A 17,207-nucleotide genomic window follows, 5' to 3' on the forward strand; every position below is an offset into this window, starting at 1 on the left:
CACTCTGTAGCACAATGCAGCTGGAGAAATCAATATTATCTGTGCTCTGCGCCAGCCCGTGTGCTGCTTGGGCTCTTTTGAGAGGTTCAACAACAGCGTGACCCTCTCCAACCCATGCAGAATATATTTCAAACGTAACATACTGCTTACCTGGTGAAGCCATGAATTTGTGACAAGAAAACATCAAGGCAGTTCATGCTGGCCAGCTGAATTCCCTAAGTGAGGGATAACAAACAGAGCGATAATGTCAGGAGAAGCTGAGAAGAGTTTAGCCTAATAAAATCTTCAGCCCAGAGGCAGAATACAACTGAGACTAATGCCTCAGTAAGACTGGCATTTGTCTCTCAAACATGGACACTTTTCAACACGCGGTGTAGGATGGATTATACAGATCACCTCAAGGGTAACATGGGCATTTGTGAGGAAAAAAGCCTCCTCGGTTTGTAATCCCAGGAACGAAGAGCTACAGCCCCTGTGTGCCACAACATGAATCACCTCCCAGTGTCCTTGGGTTTTGTCACATCTCTGTTTTTTTGGGAGAGGAACAGAAGGCTTAACAAAACACTTTTGGGGTTTTTCCAGTGAGAAAATAAGAACGGGTATGTTCACAATAAATGGATATTTGTATAGAAAGCCATTTATTTGGAGATGAAATATTTCCAGATTTTAGAAAGAGCCCTTTTTTCCAGATTCCATGTCTGCATTTCATGGTTCCCACTCTCTCTCCCTTTTTACTGTCATTTCCCCCACTGAGAAAAACTGAGGGAGAAAAACAGCACGAAGAAGAGGTTCTGCCCAGATTTAAAACAACAGTACACTCAGAAAAGCACTTGTTTTTTGAAGGGCAACTCTTTCCAGACAATTTTCCAACAGGCAAGGCAGGGATATTTGCAGAAGGTCAAATACTCCTGGTGTAACCAGACTCTGTGTCTTTATCAGTTTTATTACTGTATTTGTGATGGCTTCGCCTTAGCCAGCTTGGGTTCAAACCCCGACAATTTCAAAATCTGGAAATGTACCAACCGAGGGCCGTTTGGCTCCTTTCAGAGCAAGGACAACTTGGAGAGCCGCAGGTCCAGACCTCCTGGGCTGTCTGAGCCCCAGGAGAACCCACAGGGCTGGGAGCCCAGGTGGTGGTTGGGAGAGGAACAAGCTATGGGTTACAGACCTGGGGGCACCCCCCACTCTGCTGAAGTACAGACCCCCTTTCTGCAGAGACATGGACCTGGTGGTACCGGTGCTTTGGCTCCCATCCATATCTAAACCATATAAACTTCCGAAATTGAGATCTCCATCTTATCCTGCTGCGGCTCATCGTTGTCCTCCCCGCCACGGGTGCCGGTGGGAGGAGAGGTGATCAGCAGCGCGACGGGGGAGCAATCAGGAGGAACAGCTCGCAACAGACAGCAATCTGGAGAATGTAAAAATGAATAGTTTGTGTTTCACTGATTTGGATGTGGTTGTATCTTCTGTAAATTATATACCCAGCTATTTTTCCAGTTAGCCATTACTCTGTCAGGCGATCGGCTGCCAATTCCAGCCCTCCTAGCCATATGCACGGCTGTAAACCTTGAAAGCAGCTGTCTCCAAAGCAAGCCGGTTCAGGAAGAATAGGGAAACAAATTACATAAAAGCAGATTAACTTCTCTTTAACTTCCTTCAAAATATTTCTTCCCCACAGCCTCTGTAATCCCATTTTTTAAGGGAATTTGGTCTCTTTATTTGTTATACTTATCAGTGTGACTTGAATGTAAAGCTTTATACTTCATGTTTCTGCCCATGGGCCTGTTGCAGTTGTAATCCTCAGTTTTGTCAGCGGTGGGAATGGCTCTTTGAGCAGTTTTCAGCCTGTCGCACTGACACTGCCCACCAGACAAAGACGGCCACGGCACGCTTGGTGCATTTACTTGAGCACTCCTCCTCGGGGAGGTTTTTATGGTTTCCTCTTTTAACTTTGGGCTACTTGGATACGTAGCTCTCACTTGCCATCTCACAGATGGGCAGGCAGGCACCGAACCGGCAGTGCCTGCCAGCCACAGCCTGGGCTTAACCAGGACTGACAAGATGGGGAGGTACCGCGTAAGGACCTTTCCAACAAATACAGTATTTCACAAAGTTTCAAAAAGTGTCGTGACTTCTTCCTAAGGAAGCCAACTATTTAGAAGAGACTCCTAAAATAATGCCAAAATGCTTCTTTGTGCACACTGGTCTTCATTATCTAGCTTAAAAGTGCAATAAACCTAAATGCGAGGTACCCTGCGACATCCTCTCCATTCTGCTCGAAAACCTGTATCTTTTTGTCTGAAAGCTAAAACATAGGGAGAACAGCTTACCAGGTGCTTAAACGAGTAGGCAGCATCCCTGCGTGGTGGGCCTGCACACCAACGGCAGCACGACCAGCAGCGTGAGGCCAGGGCACCCCAGCAGCCGTGCGGAGTCTGGACGCAGCTCGGGCACCCCAGGGCTGCATGAAAGGTCCCACCACTTCACAGCAGGTGATAAGAGCTTTGTTTAGAGGATGTCTGGCTTTATTCCTATGCTATTGTGAAGGTCAAAGGAGAAGGTCAGGCGATGGAGGTGGACCAGCCCTGGTGTGGGACCACAGGAGGGTGAAAAGCACACAGAGCCCTACCTAAAATTAGGGTGCAGCAGGGAAAGGTGGGGTCCTGGGGACGCAATGCTGAGGTCCCAGTTACGAGCAGGAGTGCAGCTGGAATGAGAATAGTGGAGGAGAGGTGTTAGGGCCGTGGTTTAGAAAGGTGGAAGGTACTCAGGGGTGGGCGCAAGGGCTGCTCGTAGCTGGTGGCTGAGGTTTACTTATTCTGCCCCCCAAAAAGACCTTCTCTCCTTTCCTTACCCAGAGAAGGACCTCGGGGCTTGCAGGAGAGCTGCTTTACTCACCCGGCCCTGCCCTCCCTGGACCACGGGCAGCCCGGGCTGCTGCTCCACTGCCGAAATCCCATCGGGAAGGGCTCTGTGCAGAGGAGATGCCCCGAGGAAGGAGCCGAGCATCCGCCCCGTTTCGCTCTGCTGGACTTCACTGTCCGGGAAAAATCGCGTGCAACGTGGGAGGAGAGGAAGAGTGGTCCCTTTGGGGAGAGCAAGAGATCAGAGAATTAAAAACTGAATGAGCTCCCTGTGCCCTCTGCAATTAAAGGGAACTTGAAAGAGTTTCAATTTGGTGATATCATTAATTTCCCCTCTTCCTCCTCCCTCCTGCTGCAGTTCAGAAGAGTCCTTTTCAACTGTTTATTGACTGTGTGATGAAAGACTGAGCTGAAGAGACCCTAAGAAAAGGAAAGTTTGAGAAGTTTTCAGCCCTTTCATCAGTTCTTTAAACAATGTTCAGAAAAACATGAGAGAAAGACTGCGTTTGAGAGAAATATTGTAATTAAAGCTGTGTGCAGTGGGCTTTACTGTCCGAATGTGACTCGAATACTTGCAGCCCTATGTCGTGTGAAGATTTAGTTCTCAATTTTGTCACAAACGAGGCTGTTAAGAAGCACATTTATACTTACCCAGCTATTTCCTTTATTTGCTAAGGAACAAAATTGCTTTGGTACACTAGCTAGGTAGGAAACACAGCGTACTGTAGCTTAAAAAGAAATGCATGTGTACAGAACGTGCACGCGGCATCAAGCCAGGGATTCCGGGGAGCACGGGTTCATACAGTGTGCCAGGCACCTCCGAAATAAAACCTGAGCGCAGGGCACCCCACACCCGCATGGGCTCTCGTCTCATCCGAGGAGTCTGTGCCTGTCAACGCACCCGCAGCGGTATTTTTTAACATGAACACCTTGTTCTGCTGAAATTTCCTTCTTTCTCAAGACCACACCTGAAAATTTCTGCCCCATGTTTCATTTCTTTTCCTGTAATTCCTTGCAGTCTTGTCCTGTAGCTGGAGGACAACTGAGTCTTGATAACTCACAGGATGGTGCTGTAGATGATGGGAGCAACAGAGGGATGGGTTTCAACACCAGCATACCAACTGGTGTAAGAAGCCCCTGCCTGGGTCTACTCAAACACAAACAAGCCAATGGGAAGAGCTGTCAAATCTTGTTTTTCGTGACTCTTGAAATGGAAGAAATCCTCAGAAAAATCCTGAGTCCATCACATTTCCTGGGCACAGTTTGCCCACAGAAAGGATCAAAGACTTCAAACAACTCCATTTCATTGGCACAGATGGATCAAAGGCGCTTTCAAAGCCCAGCCAGGCACGAGGCAGTGACAGGGACCCGTCCCTGATCAAAAGCGTGTGGGCAAACGCGTGCGGTTTGTTGGAAACCTCTTATCAGAGCTTCATCATCTGACAGCTTTGTTGTCATGGCAAGAGATGAAAGTCTGACAGGGGACTACTTGGTCCTGGACATGGTGGAGGAGAAAGAGGCACAGCCATGTGCTCCTCAGCTACTCAAGGGGGTCAGCGCTTGCAAACAGCTCCTGGCTTTTCACAATTGCAATTAAAAAGGGGAACCCCCCAGAATGACGGAGCACGCCACCACGCTGGTGTGAACACACTGAGTGGGAGTCCCTGGGGCGAGGCTGCTGGCCGGTCGTGAGCTGGCATCCCGTGCCAACGGTGACCATCTGGCCTGCCTTTGGGACCTGCTGGAGACGGCTCCTCTAAGTATTAATGTTCATTGAATAAAGCTTTTCTGACACACTTTACATCTGCTGGAGTCTGTTAGTCCATTGATACGGCGCGGCGCTGAAGGCACCTGACGTTTGGCTACTGTCCCCAAACCTGGCAGTAGTCACAAGCAGGGAGCACGAGGGAGGAGCGCGAACTAAAAGGATGATTGAGATCTGTGGGGCAGGACTGAACGGAGCAGGAAAGGTTAACGTGGTAATCAAATTAGAAAGCAGTCCTAATTATTTCAGCCATCAAAAGCAATGACTCACCTTATCAGGCAGCCGACGGATAGCATCACAGACACGCGCCTTGTTTATTTCCTTGTCTTCTCAGTCTAGAAGGAGAACGCGGGGGATCCCAGGCCTGGCCATCTGGCATTAGTGCGAAAAATACGGTAAGACATACACAGTTGTCTCGGTAACTCCCTTCTGGATGATAAATTCACACGTTCGCATGATCTTAGGTTTGTTTTTTTCCTAGGCTTTACTCACCCATGACTACAACCCTAGGAGATTTGTCCGTTTACAATCCCAACCTCCATCAGCTTACGTCAGGCGCCTTATTAAAACTGTGGTTCCCAGAGTATAATTTTTACTCACAGTTGAGAATTTTATAAATTGGAGTCACAGGTGGTGAGTCTGGCCGCTGCTCACGTTTTCTCCTGCAGGCTGCCCTCAGCATCTGCCCTTGGTGTGACTCAAAGCACTCGTAGCTGATGTGTTCCCCACACAGCTCATGGACTGATCATCAGGGACAGGCCAAAACTCACCTCTGTGATGGGCGACACTACGTTTTTGCACCAGTGGCTTCCCTAGCACCACAAATTTAACCCAGATGTGGTATAACGACATAATCACACTGCTCTTTGCAGAGAGCAAACCCTGGCTGTCCTGAAACCGGAGTGATGTACCGAGGTCAGCTCAAGATCCCTGGCACAATGCCATCCTTGACACTGCAGTTGTCTCCTGATTACTCTTGCATTCATCTCAGAAAGACTGAAAAATGAAAACAAGCTCCCATCCAAGTTTGCTTCTCCTCCTCTCGCACAAAGCTGCTCCGTAAATTGCCCTCAACGCTGCCGTACAAATGAGGCAGCTGCTGAGAGCCTGAAGAGCCCCGCACGCGCGGGATGCAGTCTCCTAGCAATAAGGAAGATGTAAAAGCCCTCAAAATAGCTCCTCCTTCTATTTCTTTTCAGTGACTCATACTGTATAAGATGGTTTTTTGGGTTTGGGGTTTGGTTTTTTTTTTTAAACTTTCTTACAGCACAACCACTTATGCTGTGTGTGTGTGTGTGTGTCAGGTGAAATGAGGCAAGGAAAAGGGTGCATGCACTGCCTTCATTTAGGAACACAGGAACATCCCAGGTGTCCCACACAAGCTGAATGCCTTTCACATTTTCTTGCTGACACAAGAGAACAAGCTGGAAGCGCTGGAAGGATTTGCAGCTACGAGGCATTTTGCACAGCCCGGGCAGGCTAACCATCTACTGCCTGCTACGTCGTACCAGCACTTCGTGGATACATCGCAAAACAGACGGCAAATAGTTTTGAATGTGTCTTGTGTGTGGAAATCAGGAACAACCGCGCTCAAGGCAACGGAGCAATACAGCTCTGAGCTTGGTGTGGGGGAAGAATTACGTTGCCTGACCTGACAGGGATTTTAGCAGCAGTGGTAAGTAAAAAAGGAGCAGGTTTGCTGTGCCACTATCGGATTTACACCATCTCACAGCTGAGCTGCCGAGAAGATTGTGGAACTGCTCAAGATGGCAATAATTATTTAAAAAACAAATACACATTGCTGAATGGCCAAATGTGCCTTCAGTCCCAGGAGAAGTACCTCGACAAGTTTCTGAGAACACTCTTAATTTCCTTATTTTTTTTCCTGAATAATCCTCACCCTCTAATTGTGATTGAAAAATATCTAAAAATAGTTCCAAGGAAGAACTCCAATTAATTATGCAATGGACATATGCTCTCGCATCAAATCTTGCTGTTTACTTCATCTGATGTCATGCAGAAGATTGAAGCTCGGGACTGTGCTGGGAATGATCCCAGATATGCAGCAGGATTCTAGGTCACACCACTTCATCTCTGATCAGGCGTGGGAGCACCTGGGAGAGCAGATGGCTAGACAATGTAGCTATCACTGGTGGTTTTAATTTTCCTGGATTAAGAAGCAAGTACTATGCAAGTAGTTTGATTTGCTAAAGATGCAGCAGCCACCCTGGCACAGGAAAACCTTCCAGAGCTCTCATGACGAACCGCCTTCTCACACAGTTTCTTGTAGGACTGCAAATCTACAGGCAACTCATTCACCAGTCCCTTGCCAGTTATTGCCATTTTTATCGTGTATCTCTAAGAAATACCCTGCCAAAAAAAGCCAATTTAAAACCTAGCTTCCAACCAAAGTGCGGTGCGCTTTCTCCCAACGCGACTGCCAACAAGGGGAGAACAAACCCCTTTGTTTTGCCATCCTTTGCGACTGCATCTCCCTGCCATTGTGAATCTGCAGCCTGCAGATCTGCAAACCCAGGTTGTGTCCAGAGCATCCTCATCCCGCGTCGCCCGAGTCGCAGAATACGCTGCCTACCGCAAACCGGTGCCTTTGTTCTCTTAGCCCTCACCCAGGTGAGCTGGCTGCCAGCCATCGAATTAGCTGCTGTCTCCTACACTCTGGTCAAAACCGCAGCTGGCGTGAGCTGGGGCTGCTAGGGAGAGTCCCAGCCGGCAGCACCCAGCCCTAAGAACTATTAATCTTCCCGACAATCTCTCGCTAGGAGCTTGCGGGGCTGAACTTGGGGAAATCTTGTCCTGAACAGTAAATAAAGATAGAAGTATTGTGCTGGAAAAAGAATTGCTAATCGTAACACACTGCAATTTAGTTCTGTAAGTAATTAATTAGCCAAGAGTGAAACAGAGCACTCTTTCAGAGATGGATACAGGGGGTAAATTTATTCCTAGTCTAACTCTATTGCCTGCCATGGAAATAATACATCAGGAGTGGATTTAGTCCAGTGTGGGTGCACAACGTATCGCTACAACTTCATCCCTGAACCACACAGACAGATGTGAAGATTACCACGAGGGTTCCCAGATTTAGAATTCATAAATGAATTTCTTGTTTCTCTATAGAAAGGGCATAGCAGGATTATGTAGAGAAAATTACACATTCTTATACTAAATTTTACTTAGGAGCAGCTTCCAGATAAAATTAACCAGTGGTAGCGAATGTATTATAATAAACCAACACTGATACTAAAAAAAGGGAATTACTCTCTTAACTTTCACACCTATCAAATTTAGAGGAAGGAAAAATCCTACTGTACCACTGTGTGTATTATCAGGACAGTCAATGAGACATGAAACAAGGACGAACTCCATTTGCCTGGGCAAAAAGCCCAGTTTGGAAGTAATTGCTGTAGTGGTGTAGCAGCTGCAGATATAGCCAGATCAAATCCAAAGATCAAATGCTTATTTCATTTTGATAAAAGTCATTAAACCACAAATCAACTTACTTTGGAGTACAGTCAGGAAATAACTCTGTATATACCATCTGCACATAACTCTCCCCTAATAAATTAAAGCAGTGACAGCAGCTTTCTTATGTGAAATCCCCAAACTTATATTTCATTAAGTATCAACATTTCTCATTTAGATTTTGTTTAGCAGATAAGCCACTGCACCGTGTTTAAAATCAGACCAGAGGATTTCTGAGCTGAGTGGGTGTGTTGGGACCGTCTGCCTCACTTGACAGCTCAGGACCAGGCTTCTGAACGCACACGAGACCCCTCTGAGTCTCCTGACGACACACCGAGAAAGCAACGGCGTCGGAGGCTTACCTATAAAATTCAGGGAACACCCAGGAAGCTCTGGAAGCGGGGACTTCTTCAAGGGTAGTCAAAATATAAGCAAAAGCACAAGGAAAAAAAAAATAAAATTGCAGAATGTTGCAATTGCATCGGAGCAATTTAATTATTGAAGTGTACTTTCTTCAATACATTAACTTGGCAATTTAATCAGTCTTTGGAGAGCTTGTGGCCATCCGTTACGGGGCTGCTCCAGCAGGAACAGCCTCTGCCTGCAGGGCCGGCGCAACACCAGCCGAACCCCCAGAGCATCCCTCGGGTGGGCAGAGGTTTGCTACAGTGATACAGGGTGGGAAGGGGAATTTCACAGCAGTAGCAAGCTTTCTCCTTCTCTCTGCTTCGCTTTGGAGATGACAGACACTTCATGAATGATATCATCCCAACACAGACCATGATGCTACTGTGCATCGTGGCTTCTCGAGGGGCTGATGCAGGTTGTGCTGTAGAGCCGATACAAAGTTAATCGCCTTCCTATACTTACTTAAGCTTGCCTAAACTCACATGAGCTTGTGAAGAATAATTTAGGATGATTTTATTAGAGTCAAATGATAAGTCTCACCCTTTTTGAATAGCATTTTATTCTCCTTTTTAGTTCATCGGAATTTGAGCGGACAATTTTTGTAGTGACACATGTCTCTGCAGTTGTGCCAGAATCTGGCCCAGTTATCTATATTTACAAAACAAATTTCAGGCTGTGACTGTAGCAATCAATCTCAAACTCTCACTGCCTATTAAATTAATAGATTGTTCTGGATGTCTGGACCTGCAATTCTAATACCACTAATGCTCATCAAAACTTTGAGAGATCAAAGATCAAAACTTCACCTTAATAAATTAATCAATTTTTTTAGACTAGGAATCAATTTGTTGATTTACTCCTAGTACACCTCCCACAAAAGGTAATTCGCTGTTACCTGTGCCCTTCGGAAACTCTCTGTGTTACTGATGGATGGGCTCAGAGCTGAAAAGATCATTATTAAATTAATGATTAACAAAAGGTTATCAAGATAATTGTCCTGTTTTCAGCAGGGATAGAGTTAATTTTCTTCCTCGCAGCTGGTGTAGTGCTGTGGTTTGGATTTAGGGTGAGAATAACGTTGATAACACACAGATGGTTTAGTTGTTGCCAAGCAGTCAAGGACTTTGCAGCTTCTCACACCGCCCCACCAGCAAGGAGGCTGGGGGCACAAGAAGCTGGGAGGGGACACGGCCAGGACAGCTGACCCAACTGCCCCCAGGGATATTCCGTACCGTATGACGTCATGCTGAACAAAAAAACCACCTGGGGGGAGTGGGCTGTGGGGGCAGCGGCTGCTGCTCGGGAATGGGCTGGGCATTGGTCAGCAGGTGCTGAGCAACTACATAGTGCATTGCTTGTTTTGTATGTTCTATTATTTTATGTTTCCCCCTTCCTTTTCTGTCCTATTATGCCATCTTTATCTCAACCCACAAGTTTTACCATTTTTTTCCTATTCCCTCCCGCATCCCACTGCGGGGGGTGGGGGGCAGCGAGCGAAGGGCTGTGTGGTTGTTTTAGCTGCCAGCCGGGTTAAACCACGCCGATAATGTTAGCCCAACTAATGGAGAGATTATGAAATTCTCACACAAATTCTTTTTTTCATGGTAGTTCCTTTTTGTATTTACCTGCTAAGGAAAAAAGGACTCACTGACTGGTCCTACGCTGAGCTCCCACCATTCCTGGATGGTGTCCTGTCCCCTGTAGAGAGCCCACAGAAAAGCTTCTTTTGGGTTGAGGGAACGAATACTCCTTTTTTGGTAGTCCTCTGCTGTCCCCCACACATTCTTTTAGTGAGTTTCCCTTCCACCTGCATTAATGCTTTGATTGGAAATTTTTGCCTTATAAGCGAGAATTACTTCTAATCCTCAAATTATTAGAATTCTTAGCGTCCAGGAATGATTTTTGAAGATAAAAAGAAAAGTTTTAAATGAGTTTTGAAATATTCTTCTGAAAACTAGTACAATAGCATAACTATTGGATTTTTTAATAAAACCCCATCAATTTGAATTACTATATTTATATTAATGGATTCTCTGTCTATGCTAAGCCTCGAGATGTTCTTACTTCAAGCCAAACTTTTCAAATATTAACCAGGAAGAAAGGGAGTTAGTCTACAATGCACAGTTATCAGGAGACCAAGGCAAAGTTAGTCTACCAAAGGTGATGATATTAATAATGACATTTATGCTGCAGGAATTTAATTAGACTGAAAAAGAATTTGTAGTAAAGATGTCACAATAACTCAAGACAAAATGAAAATCAGTCCAAAGGCATTCAGTCCTTAATTAGTTTGGGAGTAGTAGATTAAAGATAAACTTACAAAAATTGGTGGAGTGACTGGCTATTAGGGGCCACTAGAATGTATAACGTCACGTTAGATTTTTCACTTTTTGATGCTTTTAGATAAGACCAAGTGCAAAGTGTTTTAAAAAATACAGGAGCTGATTTTTTTCATTCTTCAAAAGATCAAACGTTTTTGCTTTTAATAAAAGCAATGACAGTCAGAAGCCTTGGTTGTTGACACTGATTTTTTTCCTAAACATGATGAAATAATGAGCTGCACGGCACCTTGGTTATATATGGAAAATGGCAACTCTGCGTACAGACAGCCTTCAATTTATGTGTACTGCCTTTTGAAAAACCAAGGTGTTTGGAAAAAAAGGTGTTTCTGATCATCCACAATAAGTTACTTTCTTGGTGTTGGCTTGTTCTGTGCAAAACACATGAAAGGAATAATGAAGCAGAATGTTCATAAAAGAACCAGGAAGGTTTTCAGGCTCTGTTGATTGATCTGTATGTGTTCACATTTAGGTATGGAGAAAAGGAGACGTATGCAAAACATCTTGCAGCCAGCAGGACGTGGATTGTAAAGCTGTGGGACTCTGGTAGAGCTCTTCCAGCCGAGTCCTCACGTCCCGCCCGGCCCCGGGATGCCAATCCCTCAACGTCAGGGGTGCCGGGCTGCTTCCCACCCCCACGGATGTCAACAGCAAACTCACACTGACTGTCGGCTCTAAGCTCACAGCATAATATGTTGACCAAGTAAAACCAGAAACCAAACACTGAGGTCATTCAAAAGACCTCATTTTATGTTCTCATTAAAGGAAGAGACCTAAAGGAGGAAGAAAGTTCATCCAGCCCAAAATCCTGGGAAGCTGCCATCTCTGACCAGGAGGTTATCCATCCAACATCTCCGGGACCCTCTGCCATGAATTCTCTCCCTGACTTAGGTACCAAAGCAAGTCAAATTGCCCATCCTTCATCTTCCAGTAGTATTCATTTAAAACAAAAAGTAGGGGGAAAAAACCCCACAGAAAAGACAGTAATGTATTCTCTGCCTGCTTTGGTTAAGAGACTGTAACCCCGCATCCCGTGGGATGACTTCAATGACCTCTTTTGATTTCACACCATACATTTTTTTCTACTTTATCCCAATTGGAACAGATTCAGCAGATTAGGGAAATTCAAAATTAGGAAGAAAATACATTTAGTAGAACAATCTAGCATTACATAGATTTTAAACATCCTAATAGTAGTTGCAGAGGCTATTTTGAGAATTTTATTCAACTATATTCCTGCTTTATACAATTTCTGCACCAAACGCTATCTAAAACAAGAACACAGCGAACAAAGCAAAACAGAAGCTATCCCTAATTTGCATTCAAAGTGGTTAATTTGCTGGATTGACTGATGCATTGCTTTTTATTGTAAACTTCATGCAACCATATCAGTACCTATTTCTCATCTAAAGAAGTACCCAACAGCCGTGCTAGAGTTCCTACCTGCACACCACATCCCTGTGAACATCCACAGAGCCTCATTAGCAGCAACACACCGTATTTTAAATAAAAAGCAGAGCTGCACTTGCCTAACATGAAAAGTATGGTCTTAAACTGTCCATCTTCAAAATTTCCTCTCTCTCTTTGCCCTTACTCAAGGACAGAGACATTTCCCCCATCCTTAGGATAGCTTAAAATGCTGTTGTCAGCCTTTCGGTGCTCCGTGCATATGGTGCTCCCCATGCCATTTCCCACTGCAATCTTTCTGCCACTTTCCTCGCTGGCCTCGGGCTTTCTGTACAGGTGCTGCAGCAGACTGCTTCTTTACTGCTGATTTGTGCTGTCGTTATTCACTCTCTCTACTCTTCTCCTTGGCTCGAGTCATGCTGCTCTCTTCTGTGCTGGATTGTTAAACCAAAGTATGAATAGCATCCTTCCAAAAAGAAAAAAAAAAAATCAGTGTTAAATCAGGCTTTTCTTTTGACCTTCCATAGGATCAAAATAGGTTGAAGGTTTTTTCACCTGTATCTAAACATTTTTCATTATGGGAAAGGAGTAAATTACATTACATACATCAGCAATATGAAAGAGCGTACTGCTGTGAATTTTGGAGTACAACTCCCACAGCCAGTGAGGAAAGGGATTTTGTCTCACCATAAGACAGATTACAGTTTCTTCAAACCTCACTTTGTTTTGGTTTCTTTATTAGAATCAAGAGAGATTTCTGAGTGAAGAGCTACACTGGGAGGTCAGCGCTTACACCCATCCCCTCCTGGTCATGTCTTCTCGGCAGCCTTGTGACACTGGTCCAGCAGTGGCAGAAGGGGGATCAGTTGTCCAGGAAGCTTAGCAGGGTGGAGAAAAAGACAATTCTTCTATCACGAGTAGGCAGGGAAGAGGGCAACCACGGCAGATGGCACAGCTGAAGAAACACACAGTGGCTTGTGCCGGATGACTGTCAGTTAGCGTTTCTGGAAAAAACAACCAAATTGCCATATAATTACATGCATCCCTCGTACTTTGTCTTTCTCCCTGCACGGAGAATCCCTCTTTGTAACCTCTGGGTGACTAGAGGCACAAATGAAAGGCACCGGCCACCTTCTGATGGGGAAATAAACTTGCGCGGTGCTGGGCAGTGTCTATAAGAAGCCCAGACCTCTCTCCCCTGCCCTGCCGTCTGGTTCACCACGACACATCACTCAGCCAACACTGGGCGTATCTTTGCAAGCCCAGTACGCTCAAGTCTTGTACTTTTAATGTCAAGATCCAAGTTAGAACAGAGAGTTTAGAGTTCACTCTCTTTAACATCTTCTGTAAAATTAATTACTGGTCATTTGATAAAATAAATTGACCTTATAATAAGGTTTCTAAAAATGCAATTGGTGTAATTCTTTAAATTAAATTACTTTCTGTACGCAGTATCAAGTTCTTTCCTGCCTTACACCACCCCTCACGTGGTACTCAGTGAGTATAAGGCGAGGGTGAATTTAACCTCTAATATATATGGCACGCACTTATTTCCCGAGGGAACTGACCCAATCCAGAGCATTGGCTATTTATAACACATTCAAAAATAAATTGCGAGACAAAAGGGTAGAAAGGCTGTTAAGATAGGCTATATTTGTTGATAAAACTAGAAAAAAGTGATAGAGCTGTGGTTTCCAATACAAAGTTACCTTCATAATATGCTGTAAATTTTAAATTATGACTAAAACTGTACGTTACTCACAACTGAGGCAACTCCCCGGAACGGGCACAGCCATGCAGCACGGTCAGAGCAAACTGCTCCTGCTGTACGCTCGTCAGTCCAACCTTCAACAACCTCTGCCCTCCTTGGCCTACGGGATTGGAGGGCATTGCTCAGGACTAGTCCCCTCTCGGCTGAGGTGGCCTCGACCGCACCACACACCCGCTGGGACCCGTAAGGCAATCCTAAGGCAGAACGGCGACGTTGGTCCAAGATAGCTGAGATGATACCAGGAATGTTTCACAGCTCAGCAGAACTGTGAGACAGCACGGTGATGAGAATACGCATCGCATCTGTGACACCAGCACTGGAGAGCTTCCTCTTGGAGAGAACTAGCTGGCTCACTTCAAAACAGCATCTACATGGCCAGTCAGACGGCGAAGACCAGGAGCAAACAACCGAGTGAAGTTATTTGGCAACACAGATGGGCCCCGAGTCATTTCTTGGACCTGGTCTTCAAACACAGTGTGACAGAGCTTTGGAAGAGCTTTGCAAGGAGCAGACAGTGGATAAATGTGCCAAATATCCTCTTGCCTTCTAACTGTCCCGTTTTCCCATTGCTTGGTCTTACCTGTTGCTGCAGCTGCTGTCAGCCGACCACGTGGCACTACGCGGCAGCTCTGGAGACAACACGGGTTATTTTGGTGGGGTGTGGGCACCGGAGAGTTTTTATTCAAAAAGATCTAGGATAGTTGAGGAAAGCTCAGTTTAAGCTGACTGTACTGGATAATCTTTCTGAATAACATCTGCATTTGGCCAGCAGCAGAAGAAAGATTAGAAATTTTCTATCATTAATTCTCATGAATACAGATTTTCAAGCATTCCTCATAAGCCCAGAGCATCACTTGCTAATGAAACTACTTTTCACTCTGCCACATTCAAAGTAGGCAACCGCAGGAGAAGGCGGTCGCGGGCAATATTTGCCCATGGCGGTGTGTCTCGGCATCTCGGCATCGGTAGGTGCATGAATCGTGGGACACATGCTTAGGGCTTGCAGGGACTCCTGCAGCCAGAAGGGAAGAGACGTCGTTTCAAAAGGAACTAAAATTCTTTCATTGTCTCCTTGTTTTTCTGGATAGCTATGAGCATTTGTTCCTTTTCATTCCCCTTGCTAACTTTTATCAGCAGAGAAAACCATCGAAGAATGACACTTGAACAGAAAGACAGCTTACCTGCGCCAGCAAAGCGAGACTCAGTCTTTGCACCGACTTCTTATGATGAAATATTGATAGAAAATACTGTAACACAAGAAGTTTAAAATCACTCAGTTCTTTATTTACAAATCTTTTTTTGTTCAACTGTAGCCTAGCAGAACCAGATCACTTTTCTAGCTTACATATATGAATAAAAGTGACTTTTCAAAAAAGGCAAACTTATCTTGTGAGAAATTTCAAAATAATTTTCTTTTCAGTTTGCAATTTTTTTTCTCCATTTGCCATTTTCAGCAGTAGACTGTGAAGCAAAGGGTATAGGAAAATAGTTTTTTATTCTGAAGACATTATTACTTTTCAATCTTCTGTTCTTTTTCCAGTGGGAAAAAGGAAAAAAATACATTGGAAGAAGAATTTTCTCGCACCAGAATTACCCCAAACCATGATCAATGTTCTTCTAACAGGAAAATATGAAGAAACCAAAAGGCTTTCATGAAACATTCAGTGAAACAATATGCTGAGAAAATAGTTTTTCAGTAAAAACTTTTCACTGGGTCTACTTAACAAGGTACGTCTATGTTCAAAAACTTGTTTCTAGAGTAGCAGAAGGCCAGAGGGTTTTGTCTCACTTAGCTGCTTTTTTCCAGAATAAACTCTACATATCCCCTGAGGTCTTTGCAATCGCTTTATGGGCTACATAAACTCTCTGCTTCTCTTTGATGAGCTGAATCGACTTGTGTGCCCCAACCATAGGGCCACAGCGGAGCTCCAGTCTGCAGCTATCCACTCAGCCCCCAGCCTACAGAGGCTTCTCGGCTGCAGGACGATGGGCACAATTGTGCTGCTGCACCTCCTAGCTCAACCTCCAAGGGACTATGAGAAGTTCCTCCGCGACCAGAAATCCCATTCGTAGCCAATCCGGTACACCCAGCCAAGATCCTGTCCTGCGCACCGCTGCTGCAGAGACTGGGACTTCCAAACCCCTTGGTGATGCAAATATTTTGCTTCACCACTCAGCATCTACTGGTTTGATGAATTTTGAAACTATTGCATGCTGACCATTAGTAAACCTTGTAACTGTATAATGATCGTGGTGAAAGAAATCAAGTGGCATCCCAGGAGCCATCAACTAATTATTTGGTATCTAATTAATGACACGATTTATTTGCTGACCTCCTAGTCAAACTATGCACAGTTCTAATTAATTGATAAAAAGCTGAAACTACCAAGGGTGTACTGAAGTTTTGTTTGGTCAACTTTAACAGAGAAGTGCTACATACACTGTCTGTGGCACGTTGTGTAGAGTTTAGTGACACAGATCAGGAGGAACCAGATCACGAAATGCTGCTAAGATGAACTTGGCAAGACTATATGAGTAAAATATCACCACCTGAAGCCATGCCACCTTGCTGGGATAACATCCAATCTCTCATGTCAAGCTACATAAACCAGGGTAATGAGTGAGGAGCACCTAGCTGGCCCAGGAAGGGGCACTCGTTAGTCAGCATGTATCATGCTGTCATCTCAGTCAGAGGCATGCTGACTGCTAGCCAGGAAGGAACAACTTACCTTTGCACGAGTGCCTTTTGGACATGTGGCAAAGCCCAAAGGACAGCTAAAATAATTACTGATCCCATTGTGGAAGTTTCTCACATGTAAGAAACCATTCATGGTGTGAATATAGCTCAGAGACTTGAGAGCCCTTTTGGGCTCTTCAGGAATAAATGAAACCACATACCATCCTCTAAGCTGTTTCAAGAGAAAAAAAGCTGTGTGTACTTTGCAGCCATACCATGCAGCCTACAATCGAAAGGAGAGAAAGGGTGGCCAAAGTGGAAGACATCTCCTTCCCATATAGAATATACTCACTTCTTTCCTTGAGCTCTCTCTTTCTCAATTGCACCCTTTATTGACAGATGCAAAGCAAGACTAATGAACTATTGATAACCCTGGCACAAAGGATTATTAGACAAAGCAATTTTATTTTGTGGGCATTGATTTATATGTCAC

At 44.8% G+C, this 17,207-nt stretch overlaps 1 long non-coding RNA gene across 1 annotated transcript; it reads right to left on the reverse strand.

Moving 5' to 3' along the window:
- Positions 1-13,048: 13,048 nt before the first annotated feature.
- On the reverse strand, positions 13,049-17,207 carry LOC142603189 (uncharacterized). The gene is made up of 4 exons (XR_012837068.1): positions 16,767-17,207; positions 15,219-15,284; positions 14,029-14,729; positions 13,049-13,270 (listed from the first exon to the last, which is right to left on the reverse strand). It is a non-coding gene; the product is annotated as an uncharacterized LOC142603189 (long non-coding RNA).

The sequence above is a fragment of the Balearica regulorum genome, chromosome 10 (genome assembly GCF_011004875.1).
Source record: "Balearica regulorum gibbericeps isolate bBalReg1 chromosome 10, bBalReg1.pri, whole genome shotgun sequence".
Classification (NCBI taxonomy): Eukaryota; Metazoa; Chordata; class Aves; order Gruiformes; family Gruidae; genus Balearica; species Balearica regulorum.